A 25,618-nucleotide genomic window follows, 5' to 3' on the forward strand; every position below is an offset into this window, starting at 1 on the left:
TCCAAGGCTTTATGGAAACATAAGGGCAGGCCTAAAGGTCTTCTTATAAGAAGATAATTTCAACTTTTTGTTGCTAAAATTCATGTAGTTTTCACTGCTTCATTTTCTACTCTTTCTTCTGGTTCACAGAACATATAATCTTCCTCAACAGCTGTCTCTGGCAACAAGAGAAAAGCCTGTGCCATGAATGCCTACGGGATATAAAATGGACTAAACTTCCATCTCTTCTGTGGGCTACAAGAGGAAAGAACTGCACTAAGTGGTGTCAGTACTGAGCAGGAAGCAAAAATAAACTAACTCACTTTTTCCCCTGGACCACTGCATCATATCACATGAGGAAAAGGTGAACTGTGCCCTTCCCATTAGATGTACCAGAACAGAAGGTCTTACAGACCCAATTATGTTCAAAGATTTTTGTAGTTCTGAATAGAGAGATCAAGCACAGCACTTGGCAATACACTTGCCATTGTGTATCTAAGTTTTAATCTTATGAAAAAAGCAAAAAAATCCTTACATTAGTTCTGTTTTCAAAGCAATGGAGTAGGCAAAACTGTATCACTCTGAGTCCTGGATGGCCTTATGCTGTATGGAATGCATATTTTGAAATGTTGTGCTTAAATACATATCATCGTCCATATATTGCATGTCTAAGGTCTCTATTAATCAAGAATGTGCTATGCAACACTGACATTTCTTTGTTATGCTAATTCTTTCTTCCCGGCTATTTCTGGAACATCTGTTATGTGTTGCAAGTACAACATCGACAGACCCCGATGGGCAGAATCGAACCTGGGTTCTCTGGAGCTTACTGCATGAGCCTCTACTGCATGAGCTAAAAGCCAAGTGCCTCTTAGCTAAGGCTTTAGAGCAGCCTCATTTAACTCTCTCTAAGTGGTCTCAGTGCAACTAGATGGGACCCAGGAAGTGTGTGGGTTACACAATGATAGAGCCAAGTACCCCATCATACATAGTCACACGAGAGGGCAACCCTCGATTTTACTATCTGTTAAAACATTTTGCTGCATCCATGCATGATATCAACAGAGGCCTCTTTGCTAATGCAAGCAAAGAGCCCATAAGTTAATTCGTTCGCAGTGCCCATAAAACATTCTGGGCCTAAGCATTGTGTGAGAGTACTATATACTGCATGGTGTTCCCTAAGATTTTTACATGGAATATAGGAAAGAAGAAATTAGTATAACTTGGTTAGCTCTGGGTAACAGAAGCCTAACAAGAACATTCTACAGCAGGGATCGGCAACCTTTGGCGCTGGGCTGGTTTGTTTACCTGCCACATCTGCAGGTTCAGCTGATCACAGCTCCCACTGGCCACGGTTCGCTGCTCCAGGCCAATGGGGGCTGTGGAAAGTGGCTGCGGGAAGTGGCTGTTCAGCCTGTGCCACTTCGGTTCGTCGCTCCAGGCCAATGGGGGCTGTGGGAAGTGGCACAGGCTGAACAGCCACTTCCCGCAGCCACTTTCCACAGCCCCCATTGGCCTGGAGCAGCGAACCGTGGCCAGCGGTAGTCACGATCGGCCGAAACTGCGGACTCGGCAACAAACTGGCCTGCCCAGCTAGGGAGCTTACCCTGGCGGGCTGTGTGCCAAAGGTTGCTGATCCTTGTTCTATAGTAAGGAATACTACAAGCAGTAAATGACAGAGTATTAACACTCAGGATACTTCTAGACAACGGTGCACACTTCTCCTCCACTTCATAGAATCATAGAATATCAGGGTTGGAAGGGACCCCAGAAGGTCATCTAGTCCAACCCCCTGCTTGAAGCAGGACCAATTCCCAGTTAAATCATCCCAGCCAGGGCTTTGTCAAGCCTGACCTTAAAAACCTCTAAGGAAGGAGATTCTACCACCTCCCTAGGTAACGCATTCCAGTGTTTCACCACCCTCTTAGTGAAAAAGTTTTTCCTAATATCCAATCTAAACCTCTCCCACTGCAACTTGAGACCATTACTCCTCGTTCTGTCATCTGCTACCATTGAGAACAGTCTAGAGCCATCCTCTTTGGAACCCCCTTTCAGGTAGTTGAAAGCAGCTATCAAATCCCCCCTCATTCTTCTCTTCTGCAGGCTAAACAATCCCAGCTCCCTCAGCCTCTCCTCATAAGTCATGTGTTCCAGACCCCTAATCATTTTTGTTGCCCTTCGCTGGACTCACTCCAATCTATCCACATCCTTCCTGTAGTGTGTGGCCCAAAACTGGACACAGTACTCCAGATGAGGCCTCACCAATGTCGAATAGAGGGGAACGATCACGTCCCTCGATCTGCTCGCTATGCCCCTACTTATACATCCCAAAATGCCATTGGCCTTCTTGGCAACAATGGCACACTGCTGACTCATATCCAGCTTCTCGTCCACTGTCACCCCTAGGTCCTTTTCCGCAGAACTGCTGCCTAGCCATTCGGTCCCTAGTCTGTAGCTGTGCACTTGAAGAACACAAACCCAAAGCAGGAGTGTAAAGGAGAAAGGAATGGAGGGGCAACAGTCAGCCAGCATACAGCAAAGAAGAGATGCATTATAGAAGTTTGTGTTTCATTCACATGAAAGTCAAACCAAACCAGAGACAGGAAGATAATTTTAAGCTCACTCAAGGGGTTGAAGAAAATATATTTTTTATTACAGGAGTGCCTCGGGGCCCCATGGTACTAGGCATTGTACTGAGATATAGTACACAAACTGGAAATCTTAATTCAAAACAAAACCAGCAGGTGGACAATACTGTTAAGAGGGGGCTGGGGATGGAAGGGAGGATAGGATAAGATAACAGTAATGAGTGTTTATTTTCAACCAGTAGAGGACTGGGATAGCTTTGTGATCAAATGAGACTCTGCCAGCCTGTGAACGATCACAAAAGAACTATTACTTGTCTAACATGAAGATTCTGACACAGAAGGCAACCACAGCAAGGAAATGCAATGTTAACACATGGATACTACCCTTTACTTATGTAAATACATATTTATGGATTTTATTTCCCTTCAGTCACTGTCTCCAGTTTACATTTACACAAGGAGTCCTTAGGACAACTGAAAGGCATTGAACAAAATCAATATAAAAAGAAATAGGCTTAAATATTTAAAATTACACCTTTAGCTGCACATGCTCTCAGATCAGCTTGAAAAACAGGTATGAATTCTGGGGGCTTACTCCAATCACATTCAAGAATTCATAGGATAGGCACCATAGTGAAGGGCCTGCTAGAAATCCATTAGATTAGATATAAAGCTGTATTAATGGCCAAATCCTCTGTCCAGTGCCTAGGTCAAGTAGTCAGGCTGCATGATGTGCAGATGAGCAGTGGATTAAATGGAAGAATTCCTTCCTCCCAGGCTGCAAACATGCTTCCTGGGAGACACTGCAGCCTAATGAAGTCCATTATGCAGCCTTCATCACCAGCTCATTTCCGGAGAGTGGTAAGGAACAAGGATCTGCAAATGGTCTCTCTACTGTTGTGGAAGGCTTGCTCTGAGGTCCCAGGCTACAGAAGAGGACACAGTCCTACACTGCATCTGGAAGTGTACCTCAGTGGAAACATTTTAATTCCACTGGCAAGGGGCCCTTTCTGGGTCTAAAGGAAGGGCCTTCATTTGGCCCAGAAAATGCACAGTGAGGTTGTTAATTAAACAAATCACAGAATGACACAAATTTGTAAAGCTCTTTCTCTCTCTGTACAAGAAAAAAAATGCCATTTTCAGTTTTTAATTACAAGGCTCATCACTGACAAATGAATAATAGACGAAGTCAATGACAGCATCTCTCATTCTGGATGATTTGGCCTGCTATCTAAGGTTAATCCCTGATAAACTGGCCAATATATGGCTGAAGGTTATCCACTATCTGGCGATTTTGCGTGATTTAAACAAAATGTGTGTTAGAATCCTCAGGTAGTTGTTTTACAACAAACTGTAGAACTTTTCCAAAAATACTCAGTGAAGTGTTTCCAGAAATCAATACAATATTAAAAATTGATTTTTTTTATATACACACATACACACACAAGCACACCCTGCACACCAGTGCCAATCATCATAATAATTATTTTAAATGATTTTGTTAATGTCTTTTGTCTGTGAGTGAACATCAGCTACAAGTATAGGATATTTAGGGCTTCTTGGGAGATTCTGAGACACACCATGCAAGCTACAGCTCAGTAGGATCACAGCATCACAATTATGAACCTGTGTTTGAAGTGGAGATGACACTTCCATTCTAAACTATTTTTCAGTGCAACTTTCTAAAACAACTTTTTTTGTGCTTTAAACTTCTTCTGATTCTTCTCATTCCCTAAAAGCAAAGAATTTTGGAAAACTTCCTCAAATTCCATTCAGCAGCTTTGGAGTTATTCATATGTGAAAACATCTTTTGTCAGTAAAGAAATTTTCTAAGTCACTTTCTGGGAGCAGATAATTCAGAAATGCATTTCCTTTAAAACTTCTATCTTGGTATGTATAGAATCTGGAGTGAGCATTTTGCTTTGTTTAAAAGAACAGTTTGCTTTTGAAATAAAAGTTATGAAATACTTTAAAATAGCAGAGTTAGCATGTCCTACTGTATTGCACAATCATAGAAACCCAATTTTGAATTGGCTTGCTTTTGTTCAATTAAAATCTCAGTAAGTACTGCATATAGTTTTTTTTCCCCTTCAAAATTATGTAAATTCACTTGATTGGAAACATTCTTCCAAGCATTTCCCCCCTTAATTTTAATCAGTACCATATTTACTGATAAATGCATGAAGTCTCGGGTGAAGCAATGCTTAGGGCACCATCTTGGAGTGTAAGTTCAGAAGGAGGGAAAGCAGCACCAGTAAAGGAAAATGGGAAAAAAAGAGGACTTGGAGTTGTGACTTGCTGGCATTTAGTTGCAGCAGCCATGCCAGACAACCTAGAGGAAGGGATGTAACTCTGCAGACTTGTTGTGCATTTCTGAACTATTAAATGAGACTCTTAGTAAAATCTTCATCAAGAGGCATGAGAAAACCACAAAGGCTACTCCCCACCCCCCTTAATTCCAAAGAGAAAACCAATAGGTGGTCTGATTTTTATAATTATTTTTTTAAATAAATAAATCCAGTCTAGAGACCCTTTTACATAATTTAAGCCTGAAGGGTTTTTTTGTTTTAATTTTAAAAACTTGTTTAGAATGGAAATACTGACAAAACCTTAACTCTGGCATGGGAAGTAAAACGCTGCAATAAAACAGATATCCATAATCACTGATCTACTGTGATCTCTTTTGTAAATATGTATTCGGGACTTTTTAAAATGAATTGAATACTATTATTTAGTTTTATTGTGATTCATATTTCTATTAACATACATTTTGAAGCAAAAAACATCAGGTACAATATCAGATTTGGTGTGTTAATGCAATTTCTTTTTGTGAAAAAAGCAAAAAGCGTATGCTTTATTTGGAAAGACAATGTAAAAGAAGAGAATGTTTGCTGAAGTTTTCATTTTTTCAGCTCATGAGTTTCATTGCTTGAGCTCAATGGAAACAAAACTCGGAACGTAAAAAGAGGAAGCAAAAAGCTGTCTGTGTGAGTGTCATAGAATCATAGACTTTAAGGTCAGAAGGGACCATTATGATCATCTAGTCTGACCTCCTGCACAATGCAGGCCACGGAATCTCACCCACCAACTCCTGTAACAAACCCCTAACTTATGTCTGAGCTACTGAAGTCCTCAAATCATGGTTTAAAGACTTCAAGGTGCAGAGACTCCTACAGTAAGTGACCTGTGGCCCATGCTGCAGAGGAAGGCGAAAAACTGCCAGGGCCTCTGCCAATCTTCCCTGGGGGAAAAATGTCTAATCCTTTTTTGAATCATCCTAAACTCTTGGCCTCAGTGATACCTTGTGGCAGTGAGTTCCACGGAAAACTAGGTTTGGTGTAAAAATATGTTTATTTTTATCAGTTGCACATTGGTTGGCTATCAGCCTTATGTGACATCCCCTTGTTCTTGTGCTATGACACAAGGTGAACAGGAACATCCAACATACCTTCCCTATCCCTGTAATTATTTTGTATACCTCCTGTGTGCCCTCTTCTTTCTAACCTAAACAGTCCTCATCCTTCTCAATCTCTCCTCTCCTCAGTCTCTCACTGAATGGGGCAGGGTCCTATGGAAAAAACAGCATGTGATCATGTAATTACAGACACTATTATAATACATATGCACAAGAGGGACGAATTAATGGAAGGGTAAACACCTTTAAAATCCGTCCTGGCCAGAGGAAAAACCCTTTCATCTATAAAGGGTTAAGAAGCTAGGATAACCTCACTGGCACCTGACAAAAATGACCAATGAGGAGACAAGATACTTTCAAAGCTGGAGGGGGGGGGGAACAAAGGGTTCTCTCTGTCTGTGTGTTGCTTTTGCTGGGACCAGAGCAGGAATGCAGGTCAGAACTCCTGTAAAGATTTAATAAGCAATCTAGTTAGATGTGTTAGATTCTGTTTTGGTTTAAATAGCTGATAAAATAAGTTGTGCTGAATGGAATGTATATTCATGTTTGTGTCTTTTTGTAACTTAAGGTTTAGCCTAGAGGGATTCTCTATGTTTTGAATCTGATTACTCTGTAAGGTATTTACTATCCTGATTTTACAGAGGTGATTCTTTTACTTTTTCTTTAGTTAAAATTCTTCTTTTAAGAACCCGATTGCTTTTTCATTTTTCTTAAGATCCAAGGGTTTGGGTCTGTGTTCACCTATGCAAATTGGTGAGGATTTTTATCAAGCCTTCCCCAGGAAAGGGAGTGTAGGGCTTGGGGGGATTTTGGAGGGAAAGACATTTCCAAGTGGGCTCTTTCCCTGTTATATTTGTTAGACTCTTGGTGGTGGCAGCAACAAGGTCCAGGGACAAAAGGTAAAATAGTTTGTACCTTGGGGAAGTTTTAACCTAAGCTGGTAAAAATAAGCTTAGGGGGTTTTCATGCAGGTCCCCACATCTGTACCCTAGAGTTCAGAGTGGGGAAGGAACCTTGACAGTGAGCATATTCTGTTTATAAATGGAACCTGTGTTAAAATAGTTGAAGATTATATAAGTGGAAAAGCTAATAGACCAATCCTGGCTGCCATTTATATCTACCTGGATCAACAACAACAAAAAAGAATCACTGTCCAATGCAGGATGTGTGCCACCTCAATTGTGGCTCCTGGAAAGCTTCTACAGTGAAGGGCTTCTATCAATTCTTAGTGTATAACTACCCTGCAAGAAAAAACCAGCAGCACTGATTCTCAGAACCTGTGTCAGTTGACTTGGGCTTGGGGGGTTTGGGCTTCAGGGCTACAAATTTCAGCGTAGACATTTGGGCTGGAGCCTGGGATCCATTGCGGTGTTTCAGATGCTGGGCTCTAGCCCATGCCTGAACATCTAGAGTGCAATTTTGAGCCCCACAGTTTGAGACCCACGAGCCTGATTCAGGTAAGTTGGTCTAGCTGTGATGCTGCAAGTCTTAGTGTAGCCATACCCTTTGTGAGTGGAGGTGAAATGGGACATTCTGGGCAGAACATAGGTCAGGAGATACATATATTAGAACATTCACATACTGGCCTATTCCTGGTGGCATTAATTTGAAGAAGGGGTTGTGTGTTGGGCTATGGTCAGTCAAAATTCAGATTCACAACAAGCTGCTCCTGTAGTGTTAATGTGCAATTTTTTTCAGACCACAAACAAAGATTAACAGAAATTGGATGAATCTATTTCCATTTGTGTCATTCAATCTATGGCATCAGTTCCAATGTGCTTTCCATAACATCCTGATTTTACTTGCCTTTTAATGGCTAGGCATAGTGAATTTGGCTTCGGTCAGCAGGTCCTTTTAAGAACATTAGGGCAATAACCTATATCCACAGACAAATCACAAAGGGAGGATATGGACATGAAGTCCAGAGTGGTAAGTATAGGGGAGGTAAATTGCGTATGAACAAGAGGCTTCGCCAATCTTTTCCAAAAACAGGCCATATAAGCTTTAGCTGGTCAAAACTTACCTTCTTCTTCGGGTTTGGTTTTATTTCCAAGGTAACTCAAAATTAAGCATACAAATCCAAGCCTTCTCCCCAAGTTTGGTTGTTCTATGGTCCTTCTGCAATGATTGTCTGGCCTACCGTCAACCCACTCCTTTCTCTTTAGGGAACGACTCTCACCTCCCTAATATCAAGGTACGATAATGAGCCACCTGCCTCAGTGAGTCCACAGAATGAACATAGACTCATAGATATTAAGGTCAGAAGGGACCATTATGATCATCTAGTCTGACCTCCTGCACAATGCAGGCCACAGAATCTCACCCACCCACTCCTGCAATAAAACTCTCACCTATGTCTGAGCTACTGAAGTCCTAAAATTATGGCTTAAAGACTTCAACATCAACATTTTCCAGCAGAATCAACACCTCCCAGCAGGGTGAGGTGTTTCAGGCAAATGCTGCCATCCTATTCTACCAAGTCATGGAAATATTCATTCTTTATTATGTCAATTAAGGAGTACTTATAAAAACACATGTAACTAGAATACTACATACAGTGCAAAATTGGTTAACAAAATGAGTTGCAAAGTCGATTTTATGTAGGGGAATTCATGTTCTTTAAGGACCCTGGGACAATGTGGTGGCTAAAAGAGAACATCAGACAGGTGTTCTGAACTTTCTCACTTTAAGAAGCTGCTATCAAGCCAAAGGAACATCATGAAAAGGATAGGATACAGTAAACAGGGAGGCTTTGTTGCACGAAGAACCACTAATGCAACTGACTACAGATTGCAACTGACTTTTTCAGTGTAAACGACTATATACATAAAGGATTTCCGTTCATTTATACAAACATATAAATAATTTAATATGCAATAATTAAACACAGGAAAATTGAAGTAAAATAAAAAGAGAATTGTGCTCTGTATAGAGAAGACTGGAATTGTAAATACCTTCCCTGACCTGCTATTAGTTAATGGCAATAAATGAGCATGTGTTTGAAGGAAACAAATGAGTCACTTCTACTGACCAAACTTTGAATTTTAGAAGAGTGTTTACAAATTAAAAAAAAAACAAAAAAACTTTTCTTTATTGTACAGTGGAAAAATATTGATGGGATTTGGATTTTCATTATAAATACTTTGGTAAGGCAGTCAGGAGGGTTTTGTGCCTCTGGGCACAATCAGCTCGAACCCAGAACACCTAGGAGGTTTGTAATGCCTGGAGATGGGCAGGTCCTTAAAAGGGCACATCTCTGCTCAGTGTAGGGTGGCACTTTGAAGGAGCAGAGCTGCAAATTAGAGCTCTCAGGAAGCAGGGACTGCTGACTAGGGAAACAGCTTGAGAGCCTGGGGTGCCAGTTCTTTGCTCTTCCCCACCCCCAGCTTCCCAAAGGCAAAGGACTCTGCCTTTTGTGAACTGCAGAAGTATACTGACCCTTTTTTTGGTTTACTTTATTGCCCCCACAGCTTTTAAGAGTGCAGATGCCCTGGACAGCACAGCCCCAGATTGTGAAAAAAGGGCATTTCCCACCTCTCCTCAAGGTAGTGCTAGGGAGGTATATCCTTCTAGAAAACCATATGGATAACCACCATATACTTCCAGCAAAGTGTACTAGCTGTTTGATGTGGAAATTCCGTAAGAACCACTTTTTGAAGAAAATTATTTCAACATGAATTTCATTGTGGTGTGCTGGGCATTGTTTATTTTATTTAGATTAAAATACCCAGCATGATGCCTATCCACTCCTCTAGGTGTCTTGAGATTTGTTTAAACTTATGGCCAAAATAACCTCCCAAAACCGTAACAGTGTTTGCACACAACATTGAATAAAATTTCTGAGACAGTAATCTGAAGCTGCAAAAATATACCCCACCCAAAATGCCATTCCCTTAGCCTTCCCCCAAAGCTCTAGCATAGAGGTGCTTTTTTTGCAGCATACCTTGAAGGTCAACTAATTCTAGCTATTTTTGACCAGTAGTCTAATCTGGATCTGATAAAGGTATTGCAAGATCTGTGTTCAAAATAAAAGGTCTGCAATCTCCTAGCCAGGCACAGTTGATCCAAGTTCTCATGGGTCTCTGCTGTAATATGATCATATAAAACCACCCATGGATCTAAAGCCACCCATAAATTGCAAACTCAGGGGACCCAGGATGGATGAACCCCCTTAATCAAAGGGACTCATGCCATTTTCTTTGACTAAGGGACTAATGCCATCTTCAAACCAACGTATTGAGATTAAGATTATTTTGTTTTCACCGATTCGTGCCCTAATCCCAACCAGACATTGGAAAAGGTGTCTCAAATAGAGACAAAGCTGGGTATCTACCCATAATGAAAATGCAACACTTTATGCATAATTAACAACCCCTCAATGATCCCATAATTCACTTGGAGTGTGAGGGATGACAGAATGTTACTCTGGCACACCTCATACTCTAGAGCCATTGGGGAAATGAAGCAATGTCCCACAGTTACCTCTTGTGATCTCTGAACAAAAAGAAGAAAGCCACTGAAGGGCAGTCCTATCTACTTTGAATAAGGTCCTCAGACATGTCCAGATTATCTGATTATCAATCACATTGAACAAAGCGAATAGATCCAATGATTAATACTGCTTTAAAATTTCCTGTTGAAACTGTTGAAGAGAAAATGGGGGGTTAATGCTTTTTTCTTTTTTTGCAAAAAGTACCCTGCTTTTCAGGGAAAACTTTGATTTTCCATTGAAAACAATGAAACCTCTGAAAGCCAAAAAGTTTTTCATTTTTTGCCCAAAGATGGAAGAATTTTGGGCAAAACACACAATATTTTGACTCAGATATGCTGCAGGAGTGCCTCATGGGAGTTGCACAATGATTGCATCATATTCTTAGTCTCCTCCATGGGTTGACCTCCTCAACTGGATTTTTCCCCCTTGTAGCACCACAGCCATGGGACTGCCCTAAAGCACTTCCTTCCCTCCCCAAGGACGATGTACATGGTGTATCATGGGAGATGTAGAGTAACCATGGAACCTGGCCTGTAGAGGAGAATGAGAGTATGAGGCAGCTGAGGCAATGAGGTAGAATTTCAGATGAAAAATATTTTGGTTTTCAAATGAGATTTTGTTTTTTTCAATTTTTCATTAAAAAGTGAAGATTCACCAAGGGGTGGAGGGGAGAGGAGAGGAACTATATTTTCTGTTCTAACAATATTGACGAACATTTGATCTTCATCAAACAATGCTGTTTCTACATCAAAACTAGGTCTGTAATTCAGACTGACCATAGTCAAGATGTGCAGAGGCACCTAGATACTGCGAGGTTAGTCTTGTCACAGCCTTCTCAACAATCTTAATAATATAGGGAGGTACGGCTAGGAGATAAAAATTAGCCAGATAATCAATGTCAAGCAATGTTTTCTTCAGTAAAGGCCACAAAAATTATTCCTGCAAAGCAAATGGCAGTCTGTCCTTCCTAAGAAAGGTGCTAACAATCTCTATTGACACTGGACCTGGTACTTCCACACTAGCCTTCAACAGGCAGGAAGTGCATAACTCCAAAGCTGAGGTTCTGGCAAAAAGCTCTAACACCACCATTACATGAGCAAAACACAGGCTAAATTACTAGCAGGGAATGTTTACCATATGTTCCCCCCCCCCCCCAAATCTTGCTCTGCACCTTGACCTGAGACTGACTGATTTGATCCACACAGCAAGAAGTTTCTATTGCACTTCAGTTTGGTTTCTGCACTAGAAACTTAGACAATCTGGAAGTTTTCCCCATTGGCACTTGAAGGATAAAAGTCATGGCCAAAAAGCATCATTATAGTTCAATTTAATACCCTTTGGACATTCTGATAAAAATCCAGGTTGAGTCTGGATGAACAGCGCATTTGTCATACCAACAAAAGGGAGTTAGATATTGATTTAAAGGATTTGGAGTGGGTAAGGTGACTTATTCTTCATCCAACTAACTGATTGATATTGTTAAGACATGCTGTATGTTTCTGTAATGGCAAAAGGATTTATAAAATATGCATTTTTAGTTGTTAACGTGGACCTGGATAACTTTAAGTTTAAGGGTCTGATCCAGTTCCCACTGAAATGAATGAAAGACTTAATTGATTCGGTGGGAATTGGATTGGGTCTTAAAGATCCCATCTTAAAGCCATGTAAAGTCAACAGGTGATTTGCATGTATAAGATTGAAGAATTTGACCTCATATTCTTAAATATTATCCTTAAGGCTACTTTAAGGTCTAAAAAGAAAATCTTTCCCTCATCCTGCACTCTGTCTGCCACAGAGAGAAACAGCATCAGTGGCCCCAGTGTTAAGAGCAGCATAGAGGAAACCAATTGCAGAGCAGAAGAAGAACTTTATTGAATCTACAAATTAATTAACAATGCTGTATATTTTATATGCCAGTAGATGGCACTCTTTATATTAACAGTTCACATACAGTATATACATATCTTCTGTATACCCATTAGTAACACTAAGGAGAAATTTTTATTCCCCCCATCCCAAAATCACTTTTCCCTAGATTACTTTCCCACTCTCTTTCTTCTCCTTCACAGAGGTTATTAGCTGGTGTACCTGTAGCCCCTCAAATAGCAGCACTATGTGTGGGGGTCAGTAATCCCCATAATTACTGACATTTGTCAGATTTTTATTTTAGTTACTTGAAATTGTTGTTTTGGAAGGTCAAGTGAATCCTACTTCTTTAAAACACAGAGCTAACCAACTAAAATCACCACATTGAACAAGATCAACTGGAGATGCCAAAGCCTCAAAATGGAGCAAGAAATGATGACCAGACCTTCTGCCATATCAGACTCCATACCTGAGAAATGGATGCACAACATTACAGGTAGGGAATTATCAGCTCTATACTGCCAAATTGAACTTATTTCCATAGCGGTCACATGTCATCAAGAATCTAAACCCAAATCTATCAAAGTGGTTTTGATTGGCACCTGGATCAGATCACATCACATCAGACCCAGATGTCACAAAAAACGGAATGGGTTGGAGGCGTTAAACACAGCAGGCCTGATTCTCCATTCCAACTGAGATACACTCAGTGCAGGAGTGGAGGAAGGGGCATTAAAGATGGTTTTAAAACCACCTTTGTGCCTTCTGTACTCTGAAATAACATACAGCAACTTTAAGGCTGCTCTGGTGTACACTTGGGCTTCTCATTACTTTGTAGTGGCTGCTGACAGTAAACAACAGCCAGAATGCAGTTGTGCTCTGTTCCTTGCTTCTTCCCTCCCCTTAGAATGCTCCTTTTTGCTTGGTTCTAGGGTTCCCACTCTCCCTCACAGTTATGTTAAAAGAATTATTAGTATATTAGCCGGAGTTCCCATAGAACTTTGTGAAGTAAAGATGAGAGAAACAATGAAAATTAGTAGTAGATAAATTTATACCTTGTTTATACAGCAAAAATATGATTTTTATAAGCCTATTGTTGTGACTGCAAGCAGAAAGCCAGTGCAGAGACTTGAGTACAGGTGCAATATATTTACTTATATACTTATTTATATATATTTATTTACTGCCTTTACTACCAAGAGCCACATATCTTCCCTCTGAACCTACTGGAGCTTAATTTCTTAAGATAAAGATAGTTGACTGATTTATAGATGAAAATATAAGAGTTATGGCCACAGTAGCCTGTCCATTTACAAATGATCAAAGTGACCACTACAGGTCTCCTACTTAAATCTTTTTATTTACTTATCATTATTGTTATTATATTTTCTCTGGAGTCTGGACCTTGATTATACCTTGATCAAGACATTTGGACTTGAACATATAATTGGCTATCCCTACTTTAGGTTATCCGTATGCCATGGTGACCTGCAGTGATGATGCACTAGGGGCAGGTGATCAGGTGCAGTAAGTGTGACATTGTATTCCATGAGTATTACAGATATTTATAATATCTAGTTGGGAGGTGGTAAGAACAGGACAATGGCTGAGCGGTGCATTTTCACAGAATACTCTAGAACCCTTGCAAGCTATAGCAGTGCCCAAGGACAGATCTTGGAAATAGAGCCATATAAAGGGGCAAAGGCCATGACCTTAGTACAGAGGAGATCGGACCATAGGGTCCAAACAGGAAGGTATGTTTAACGTTATTTCTTTCTCATCCCAACCCAACTGTCAGTTCCAGGATGGGCTGAGTCAGAAGCCAGCTGACAGTCTCCTATGGGTACCAAGAAACCATGGACTCTTGAGCAAACACACAAGTGGGGTTGATTTGAAAATGTTTGTGGAAAAAAGTTTAAATAACATTTTTCATTTAAAAAAAAGGAATCTTTCAACCAGCTCTATTTACAAGACACAGTGTAGATACTGAATTCACCAGTGTAGCCAAACTCAAATGTTGAAAAAAGTCACGAATCAGAGACAGAGATTCATGGAGTTGGCTTAAAAATAATGAGATTTAGGGGAACTGAGGGGGGAAAAGAAGTGCTGCTCACCCCCACTTTAGGTATAATTGTTTCAAGCTAGAAGTGCAACCTTAAAGTGCACACCAAAATATGGGCCCCCCCCATGTTGGTTGTCAGAAAGGAGAAAGTAAATGGAGGCCCTAACTCCTGGGTGTCATTCTTTCCCATTTCCCCTAACTACATTACTCTCCTACATTCCTCCCAGTTCTCCTATAGATTTTTCTCAGCACCCCAGTCCAATATCCTGCCACAATTCCGTTTTCCCTCCATGCCTCTTCGGAGTCCCCTGTGCTACACCTAACCCACTTACATTCATTTGCCATCAATATATGTTGTCCTTTTCCCACTGTCTCCGAAACTTCAGATTATCCCTTTCTGTCCCCCACATTCACCAGCACACCTTAAGTGTCCCTCTTTGCTCAGTTTTCCATCTAGTTTCAAAACAGAACAGAGGAAGTTATTATCTCCATTAATTACATCCCAGTTTCTAACCCAAAGAAAGTAGTGGGAGATTGGTAGCAGTTTGTTCTAATACTTCTGGATACCAGAAGACCATGAAAAGCTGTAAACTGATGCAGGTCCCACTCAACAGCAAATAAAAACTGCATACTCATTGTAGAGTCAAAAATGTAAAATCAGACCCTCCTGGAGCCTGATTTACTAATACAATGATAATTCTAAAAGTAACACTACCTGAACCCCAGCCTAAGCCTCCTCCTCAGGCTTGGATGTTTCTAGAATTTCCTTTCCCAGAGGCTACTCCCATCTCCCTTATATTCTGGTTGGAGTCCTACTTTACACTCCTAACTCAGTACATCAACAACACTTAGCTTGTAGCTCCTTGAAGGGCTCCATCACCACCAGCTAACATAGTATGTAACAGGAAAATTCCTGACATTCTGTTACTGACTCATGATAATGTCACAAATGTTTGACAATTCTGAGCCAACCTGAACAAGAAGTCTTGATGGCTCCAAAACCAGACACAAGAGCTCAATACACACGGATATTGATCTACTCATATGGCCTCCATCACTATAGTATGTGAATACTACACAAACATTGAATTTATTCCCTCCCCCCACACACCCAAATCCTCCTGTATTATATTTTACAGATGGGGAACCAAGAAATTAAATTACTTGCCCAAGATCATAAAGGATGTCTGTGGAAGTTATTGAAATTTAACTCACAGCTTTTGAGTCCTACTGTAGCCCATACTCTGAGGAAGAATAGGCTTCTGGTTAAGTTGGGTGATCTGTAAATAGCTAAAATTCTCAAGTTGAAATTATCCTAGCTCTCATATAATAACAACTCAATAGGACTATTTATTTGAGCAAATTCCATTCAACAACCAATTGCAATATATACATATCACATTTAGTCTCTATGCAAACATTCAAATGAAAGCATCCTCCACAGTGCATCTTATCTTGGTACAAGATATAGATGCTCAAACAGAACAGCTTCATGCCATCTCTTGTTCTTTCTTGTCCATGTTTTGACAAATACTTCATTTGAGGAAGCTGAGCCAACACAGGGCAAGTTAAGAATTCCACGAAGTTCTACTGCGTGTTTCAATGTAGGTGTTTCATCCATGTTATTAAATCATTACTGTCTTCTTCACTAGACCTTGGTGAATGGGGTTAGCTGCAGACAGGTTCTAGTCATGTTGTGTGCCCAGTGCTTGGAATCAATATTCATGATAAATTTAGCAAACAAACTACATTTCACATATGCTTGAGAATGCACTGGATACTGTGATCAGAGGACTATTCACCAGATCATAACAACACACACAACCAAGTTAAATTTGAACAATGGAAACAGTTTATGAAAATTCAGCAGTGTATTCATTTTCTCTTCTGCATGCTGGAAGATTTCCCTGATTTACTGTTGCCTCAAGCAATAGCTCTTCTGAGCCTTAGGTAAATACAGCATAGCAGTAAAGTCACAGACATTAACGGTGTCCTGAATAGGCAATGAGAAATTATTCTTGTTTAGAAGTTTTAGGCAGGCATATTTGTCCCAGCCACAGCACATTATCCACTCAGAGTATAATCTTTAATTGCTTTTTATTCTTTTGAGTGTTGGGTGCTATTGGGTGTTAACATTGCTGTTTGGGGACACTTCCAGTATATCAAAAGCAAACCTATTAGTCTTCTCTGGCTCACTTTCTCTGTGATTCCCAGCATCATATGACTTGTACTGATAAAGGACATTAATTGGCTAGATATTTCATTCTCTTCTTACAATACTACTTAGCGCTTATATAGCCTTTTATGCTTTCAGATCTGGACAAATATTAACAATGTAATCCTCACAACAGTCTGTGAGGTAGTTAAGTATTATAATGATTTTACAAATAGGGTAACCAAGATATTGAGACATTAGTGGCTTGATTTTTCGGAGATGCTGAACCCTCATTTGACTTCCATGGGACTCCACGGGAGCTGGAAGTTGCTCTGCACCCCATCTCTGAGAATCCAGCCATAAGTGATTTATCCACAAATAGAGAACAAATCAAAGTCAGAGCTGGGATTAGAGCACAGTACTTCCTAACTCCCAGCTAGAGCTGTTTGAATACTACAGACGTAACTCTGATATACAGTAGTTTGATATGTCAATGTTCATGACCGTTGTTACTTGCTATTTGTGAACATTCAAGTGTCTGAGAAACAGTTTTTCTTTGTACAAATACCCATGTGGGAATAAAAGTATTATTTATTCAGATCCAAAATACAACATATTCAATATTCTCTGTTTCCAAAGCTTGTCTCCAATCAGTAAAGAGAAACAATACCATGTGATTTAGGTGACTGATCATACAGAATGAATATCAAATAGTGAATCAAATAGTGAATAGCCAAAATGACAGCTTGAAAACAACTCATAGGTTGACATTTATTGAAATCAGACTGCTCAGAAGTGACGTATAAACACAAAATGTCTAAATTCACAATGAATGAACATAGTGACTAAGTCACCCAACTCTGCTCCCAAGCTAGTGTTCAGACAAGTACACTCTGTCCTCCAATGGCAATTAAAACCAAACAAATTAATCCTTTAACTCATAGTAAAGATGGATATCATGTCATATCATATTTATCTCTATATATCATAGAAATATAGGTCTAGAACAGAGCTCAAGGAGTCAAAGTCTAGCACACTACACCGAGGCAAGACCATGTAAACCTAACAGGTTTTTTCCAACCAATTTTTTTAAAGCCTTTAATGATGGGGATTTCACAGTTCCAGAGTTTAACTCCCTATATAGCTGAAAAGTTTCTCCTAATATTGAACATAAATCTCCCATGCTGAAGCCCATTACTTCTTGTCCTGCCTTCAGTGGACATGAGAAACAAGTGATCACAGACAGTCCTCTTTATAACAGCCTTTAACATATTTGAAGACTTATCAGGTCCCCCTTCAATCTTTTCTCAAAACTAAATATGCTCAGGTGTTTTTTTTTTTAAACCTTTCCTCATAGGTCAGGGTTTTCTTTTCCTAAACCTTTAATCATTTCTGTTGCTCTTCTCTGGATTCTCTCCATTTATCCACATCTTTCCTAAAATGAGGTGCCTAGAATTGGACACAGTACTCCAGCTGAGGCCTCATCAGTGCTGGGTGGAGTGAGACAACTACCTCCCACGTTTTACGTACAATACTCCAATTATTACACTCCAGAATATTAGCCTTTTCACAACTGCAGCACATTGTTGACTCATATTCAATTTGTGATCCACTCTAACCCCCACGTATTTTCAGCAGTACTATCACCTCACCAATTATTTCCCATTTTGTAGTTGTACATTTTATTTTTCTTTCCTAAGCACTTATCTTTATTGAATTTAATCTTGTTGAATTTAAACCAATTTTCCAAGGTTGTTTTGAATTCTAATCCTGTCCTGCATGGTGCTTGCAATGTCTCCCAGTTTGGTGTCATCTGCAGATTTTGTAAGCATATCCTCAACTCCATTATCAAACTAATTAATGGAAATATTGAAAGCAACTGTATCCACCACTGACCCCTGTGGGACACCACTGGATACACCCTCCCAGTTTCACAGTAAATACTTGATAACTACTCTTTAATGTATGCACACAACTGGTTGAAAGACCAGACTCAGTCATTTCCCCTAGACTGCATTTCCTTACTTTGCTTATGAGAATGTCATGTGGGATTATGTCAAAAGTTTTGCAAAAACCAAGATCTATCACATCTACTACTTCCCGGCATCCATGAGGCCAGTAACCACGTCAAATAAGGAAATTAGATTGGTTTGGCATGATTTGTTCTTGACAAATCCATGATGATTATTCTTTATAACCCTATGATCCTTTATGTACTTACAAACTGATTGTTTAATTATTTGTTTCAGTATCTTTCCAGGTATCAAAGTTAGGCTGACTGTCTTATCATTCCCAGGGTCCTCTTTGTTCCCCTTCTTAAAGAGAGGTACTATGTTTGCCCTTCTCCAGTCCTCTGGGACCTCACCTGCGCTCCTAGAGTTTTCAAACATAATTACTACTGGTTCGGAGATTGCTTTAGCTAACTCCTTAAGTATCCTAGGATGAAATTCATCAGGGTCTGCTGACATCAGGCGTCTACCTCATCTAAATATAGGTCTGTGTGTGGGGAACACACATGCATGAGTGACTCATGTGCGTATTCACAATGGCTGACTTGCTAGTGAGCTAAATGTACTTGCAAAACTTTTTAACCCTTTCTGCAAACTTATGAACAACAAAATTGCTAGTTCATCTTTGCCACTTACTACAATATTTTATGTAAGTTTGTTTAGCTGTTTAAAGTGCTCTCTTGTCACATCAGTCCATGATCTCATTATCACATATCAAGTTGTACTGAGAGAACAAGTCTATTTTTAAACACAACGTAAAGTAAAATAATACATTATTTTCTTTTAAGTTTCTGTCCTTGCACACTGTGCATATTTCCTTTGTTGACTGGATTGTTACAACTGCATCAATATCCTCAACACAAACCTGTCATTTCAATGCTTTACATTTCATTTCAAAGGGTGTATTCTGTATTCCTTGTGAAATCTCACCTCCCACTCTGATGCCAAAGGATATCTCTGTATGAAATTTAGTTTTTACAATGTCAAATTTTGCAAGAAGAAGCTGCATTGCATTGCAAAAGACATTAACTTTTTTCCACTTTCAATCTGAAAAGCTCTGCGGGTTGGTTTGATTCACCAATTAAATCTCAATGAGGAGATAAGATTTTTCTGGTTTACAGTGATACTGGCTCTAATACAAATGGTAAAAGTATGCTTCTTACGGAAGACAGTAATGATATTGCTAGCATGTTGGTAACCTGGAAGTCCAGTCATGCGGCTGAAAAACTCCTGTTGCCCTTTCTTCCTCTGAAAGAGCAATGAAAAGACCAGTGGCAGATTTTAGCTGACTAATGCAAAATACAACAAATATTTATGAAGTATGAGCACTATTGTCAGTGTATTCATGAGATTAAATTAGATCATCACAGGATCATGGAAGTTGTACTTTCTAGCTGCCAAGGTTTTTGGGAGGAAACATTTTATCACAGGGTTCATTTACATCATGTACAAAGTTATGCACCATAAGATATCACAAATGTGAATTATCAGCACTTAGACCAACAGAAGTGTAGTCTGGAAAAAATGTAGTCTGGAAAAAAAAGTGCAAAGCTGATTAGAAAGTGGTTGGAACATTTCAACTTTTCACTGAAAAGTTGAAAACTAAAGTATTTCATCCAAACACTGAAAAAGTTCAATTTAGAAATTCTTCCATGGTGCCTCTTGGTCATTTTAATTCACATGCCTGAGGCTTCCATTCTCCTTTAGAGGACAGACTCCCTGGTTGAGCTACATCTCCCATGGTGCCACACATTGGTGAAAGGAGATGGGCATCATGGAAGTCGATGTCTGGCTGGTGATCCCAGTTTATAGAAAATGAGGATACAAGGCAACTGAACTGTAATTACCATGAGGCACTGTGGCAATATAACTGAAGAGAAATATTTTGTTTTGGGGCCAAAATATTTCCGTTTTTGATGAAAAAAATCTAATTTTTCCTTAGCAAATGGACACTTCTGGTGAAACAATATTTAATCAAAACCCCAATTTTCTATTGAAAAACTATCTTGATAGATGCTATTTTTTTACTATTCCTAGGAAATACCAATCCCACCACCTAATGCACAAACAATAAAAGACCATATGAAGCAGGTAACAACATGTTGATCATTCAGATAACTTTTACTTGGCAAACTATGTGATCTATATTGTTTTTACCTGGCAAAAATAGTATATGATCTATGAAATATACAAAATAAAACACACAGATATGTTACTATGAAGTAATTTAAACCCCTTGTAAAGACATGTTCTCACGTGCATGACCTTGTGAAATGCATTGGACTGTATTGCAAAATATTTGTTTGTTTCCTAGGTCTTCCACAATTATTCTGTGTGACCTTGAGTAAGACCCATAATCTCTCTGTGTCCCAAGCCTCCATCTGTTAATGGAAGATAAGATTTCATTTCTCTCACACTTTGCCCATCTTTAGGACAGGATTGTCTCTTAATATGCAAAAATATGGCTCTTAGCACAATGGAGCCCCAAACACACTGCTAATGCAATACAGCTAATAAATAATTCTAATAACTTGTAACATGTCCTGTTATACATATTTATTTTTACATTGATCGTTATTGAAAACAAAAGGGGGGGGGGGATAATTGCAAGTCTTCACATGCTATACAAATGTAATCAATGTATCAAATAATAAGGGTTGTCAAAACACCACTTTTTGTTCCTGAGTAACAGAAACCAAGTGTTTATGCATAAAGGACAGTTTAATTGTTTAGCAAAGTTCATATGTTCCTAAATTTATTCATGACAAAACAAAAGAGCAGTAAAGTTGAGATTTTGAAATCAGAATTGGTTAGATTAGGGGCTTCCCTGCCAAATTAAGGTTTCCTATTTGTTGAAATAAGTGAATAGACCAAGAACATATTGGTGACACATTCACTGACAAATATACTGACCATTTCACTCTTGAAGCAATGTATAGGTGTCTTTATTATGTAATATACATTTGAACTTTTTTTACACAGATCATAAATAGACAACTAAGTTGTTCGCAGTCACACCTTTGTTAACATTAAACATCCAATTCCTACTTACTGTATATCTTCTTAGGAGAGAGCTACATAGCATCTTATCAAAGGTACACCTTCTTCGAGAACATTCAAGCCAAAAGTGCCTTCTTTCACCCATAGTTAGAGGCTCCTCACTCCCTCTAATTGGGTTATATGGTCTATTTGTCAATTTCACAAATCAGGAGCCAGGAATGACTGAGCATCCTCCTGTCTCTGGAACTATAAAGCCAATCTCCAGAATTTACTAATTTTCTGAATGATGCTAAGAAACCAGTCTTTCCCCCACTCAGAAAAGTAAAATAGAAACATATATAATGTTCTATGTATCAAACAAATACAGTGTGGATAGTAATATCAAACCATGTATAATGGTAGTTTTAATCCTGTTTTAATATAGTCAATTTAAACCCAGTCCTGCTGCCTAAAATTACTAGCAACATTGCCTTCAGCTGCACATTACCCACAGAATAATTGAATTAGACCCAATGCTAGGTTAGAAATAGCTATTTGTAAGAACTTCTCTAAGTTACAGCTTGCAGCTCAGAATGGTAATCATCACTGAAAAGAAAAAAGAGAACGAGAAAATGCTTCACAGCAATAGACTGAAAAAAGTTGTAGAAAACTGTTCACATCAAGAAGCAATGAAACCCTTACTTACAAAGCTTTTAGACAGTCATAAACAAACCCACAAAACTGTGTGAAGGATCTTCCCAGTTATCAGTGTGAGAAGGTTAAATTATGCTGCGAATCAGAAGCTGCCACAGCAATTCACTTCTATAGTGGGTAGAAGGGAACTCAAAGATGAAGCAGTGATGATGTAATCACAATATTTTATTTAGCAGATCAGTCCTTTTATTTAGTAGAAGAATTTATAGAGCAGTGATATGTCAGTAGCTTGGCATTTTGACTGGTGGGGTGTTTCCATTTTAATGTAATCCCAGTTAAAGTTCATGCACTAATAGGTCTCTAAAAACAGGTCAGTACTGTTTCATTGTATTTAATATTTAGCAATATTGTTTTATCACTTAAGCAGCAGTTTACGATAATTACATTCACCATGTGACTGGAAGGGCAGTCAACCTAAAGCAGTAGCTCTCAACCTTTCCAGACTACTGTACCCCTTTCAGGCGGCTGATTTGTCTTGTGAACCCCAAGTTTTCTCACTTAAAAACTACTTGCTTACAAAATCAGACATAAAAATAGAAAAAAGTGTCACAGCAAACTATTACTGAAACATTGCTTACTTTCTCATTTTTACCATGTAATTATAAAATAAATCAATGGGAATATAAATATTGTACTTCTATTTCAGTATGATACTCGAGGCAGTTTTTCACTTGTGAGCCTTGTCTGAAGCCCAAGCCCTGCCACCTGGGGCTGAAGCATGTAATTTAGCTTTGCATGACTCCCTGTGGCATGGGGCTCCAGGCAACTGCCCTGCTTGCAACCCCCTAATGCCAACCTCTGCACTTGCAACCCCCCTAAACCCATCACATGACCCCCCCAAGTTGAGAAACAATGACCTAGATGAATTAAGTACCCCCTGGAAGAGGTCTGAGTTCCTAAGGGGTACACTTACCCCTGGTTGAGAACCACTTCCCTAAAGAGTGTAGTGATTGCCTTCCTGCTCCTTAACTTAAAGGCATAGGTTAAGTGTCCAGTCTCTGAATATTGCTCCCAATTTCCACAATCTGAGAGTTTGTTGCCCCAGTTTAACTAAGGAGTAAGGTCCTCAAGTCAAATTTGAATCAAGGTCTCCCATCTTTTCACCATTAATAGCACCCATAAGTGTGGGTTTCTTTACTGTATGTAAGCTAGATCCTATGTACAAAAATGTGACCCACATCCATTCTGCTCCAAAAGGCTCAAACCCTCTGTTCAGTTTAGCCACTTTTCCAAGTAGGCTAAATAGTTGAGGCTTTCTGCTCTCATTCAAGTTGATGGAAAAGCTCTCATTGACTTCATTGTGAAAGGATCAGTGTTGGTCTTGGAGGTTGTCACCCAGGAAGTCACTAGCAATCATTGTGCAGCTTTTTATTGGCAATAGGCTAACTCAGAATGATAGGTCTTAAATAATTTTTAAAAATAGCAGAACTAAGGCTCAAGATGAGTAGATTTCAACCATGTAGTGCAGAGGTGGGCAAACTACGGCCTGCGGGCCACATTCGGCCCGCAGGACCGTCCTGCCCGGGCCCTGAGCTCCTGGCCTGGAAGGATAGCTCCCGGCCCCTCCCCCACTGTATTCCTTCCCCCGCAGCCACGCCACTGCTGCTCTGGGCAGTGGGGCTGCGCACTCCAGCAGGGCAGCGCAACAGCGAGTCTGGCTCCGGCTGGGTGGTGCGGTGGCTAGACATGATGCTCTGAGTGGCATAGTTAGGGGGCTGGGGCCAGCCGGGGCCGGGGGATTGTGTAAGGGGCAAGGGGTTCTGGGGGCCAGTCAGGGGACAGGGGGCATTTGGATGGGGGGGCAGTCAGAGGATGGGGAACAGGGGGGTTTGGATTGGGGGTGGGTGCTGGGGGCGGGGGTCCCAGGAGGGGGCGGTCAGAGGTCAAGGAGCAGCGGGGGGTTGGATGGGTCGGAGGTTTTGAGGGGGGGAGACAGGGGGTGGAAAGTGGGAGGGGGTGGATGGGGGTAGAGGCCAGGCTGTTTGGGGAGGCACAGCCTTCCCTACCCAGTCCTCCGTACAGTTTCACACCCCGATGTGGCCCTTGGGCCAAAAAGTTTGCCCACCCCTGGTGTAGGGGCTACCACTGAGTGTATCTGGTAACAGCCCTTTAACAGCCCTACTGGAAGCAGAACTTTTTTATACTCCCACAAAGAAGAAAAGGCAGAGACTCCATATAGTCTACCAACTTAACCATTGGTATCAATTTTATGTGGAAGGAGCTCAGATACTATGATGATGAACATAAGAAAATAGGAACAGCCATGCTGGGTTCCTGCCTTCCAACAGTAGCTAATGCCAGATGCCCCAGAGGGAATGAACAAAACAGGCAATCATCAAGTGATCCATCCCCTGTCGCCCACTCCCAGCTTCTGGCAAACAGAGGCTAGGGACACCATCCCTGCCCATCCTGGCTAATAGCCATTGATGGACCTATCCTCCATGAATTTCTCTAGTTCTGTTTTGAACCATGTTATGGTCTTGGCCTTCACAACATCCTCTGGCAAAGAGTTCTAAAGGTTGACTGTGCATTGTGTATTTCCTTTTGTTTGTTTTAAACCTGCTGCCTATTAATTTCATTGTGTGGCCCCTAATTCTTTTGTTATGAAAGGAATAAATAACACTTCCCTATTTACTTTCTCCACACCAGTCATGATTTTATAGACCTCTATCATATCCCTCTTTAGTTGTCTTTTTTCCCCCAAAATGAAAAATTCTAATCTTATTAATCTCTTCTCATATGGAAGCTGTTCCATACCCCTAATTATTTTTGTTGCGCTTTTCTGAACCTTTTCCAATATATCTTTTCTGAGATGGGGGACCATATCTGCATGCAGTATTCAAGATGTGGTCATTTCATGGATTTGTATAGAGGCAATATGATATTTTCTGTTTTATTATCTATCCCTTTCTTAATGATTCCTAACATTCTGTTAGCTTTTTTGACTGCCGCTGCACATTGAGTGGATGTTTTCAGAGAACTATCCACAATGACTCCAAGATCTCTTTCTTGAGTGGTAACAGCTAATTTAGACCCCCATCATTTTATATGTATAGTTGGGATTATGTTTTCCAATGTGCATTATTTTCCATTTATCAACATTGAATTTCATCTGCTAGTTAGATCAGTTTCCTCCCAAATAGAAAACTGTGGGAGGGAGCCAAAGGACAGAAACATCTTGGAGGGATCATCTTGCAGAGTTGCCTTCAGTCATTGAAGAGGGAGAAATTTGTGCCCCCAGTCTCCATAAAGTTCCACACCCAAAACACACAAATCCCAAGGAATCTACATGAATCAAAGACTATTTGCTGGACCCCCTGGCAACCTTCCTTACTCTCTGGAAGCAAAATTTCAGTGAA

At 40.1% G+C, this 25,618-nt stretch overlaps 1 long non-coding RNA gene across 1 annotated transcript in view; it reads left to right on the plus strand.

Annotated features, from left to right (window-relative positions):
- Positions 1-25,618, plus strand: part of LOC140894810 (uncharacterized) — a 73,398-nt gene that overhangs the window by 43,560 nt on the left and 4,220 nt on the right. Inside the window, exon 3 of the long non-coding RNA XR_012153948.1 lies at positions 12,701-12,836. This is a non-coding gene — a long non-coding RNA (uncharacterized LOC140894810). The remainder of the gene's footprint in view (positions 1-12,700; positions 12,837-25,618) is intronic.

This window comes from Lepidochelys kempii, chromosome 1 (assembly GCF_965140285.1).
Source record: "Lepidochelys kempii isolate rLepKem1 chromosome 1, rLepKem1.hap1, whole genome shotgun sequence".
In the NCBI taxonomy this organism is placed as follows: Eukaryota; Metazoa; Chordata; order Testudines; family Cheloniidae; genus Lepidochelys; species Lepidochelys kempii.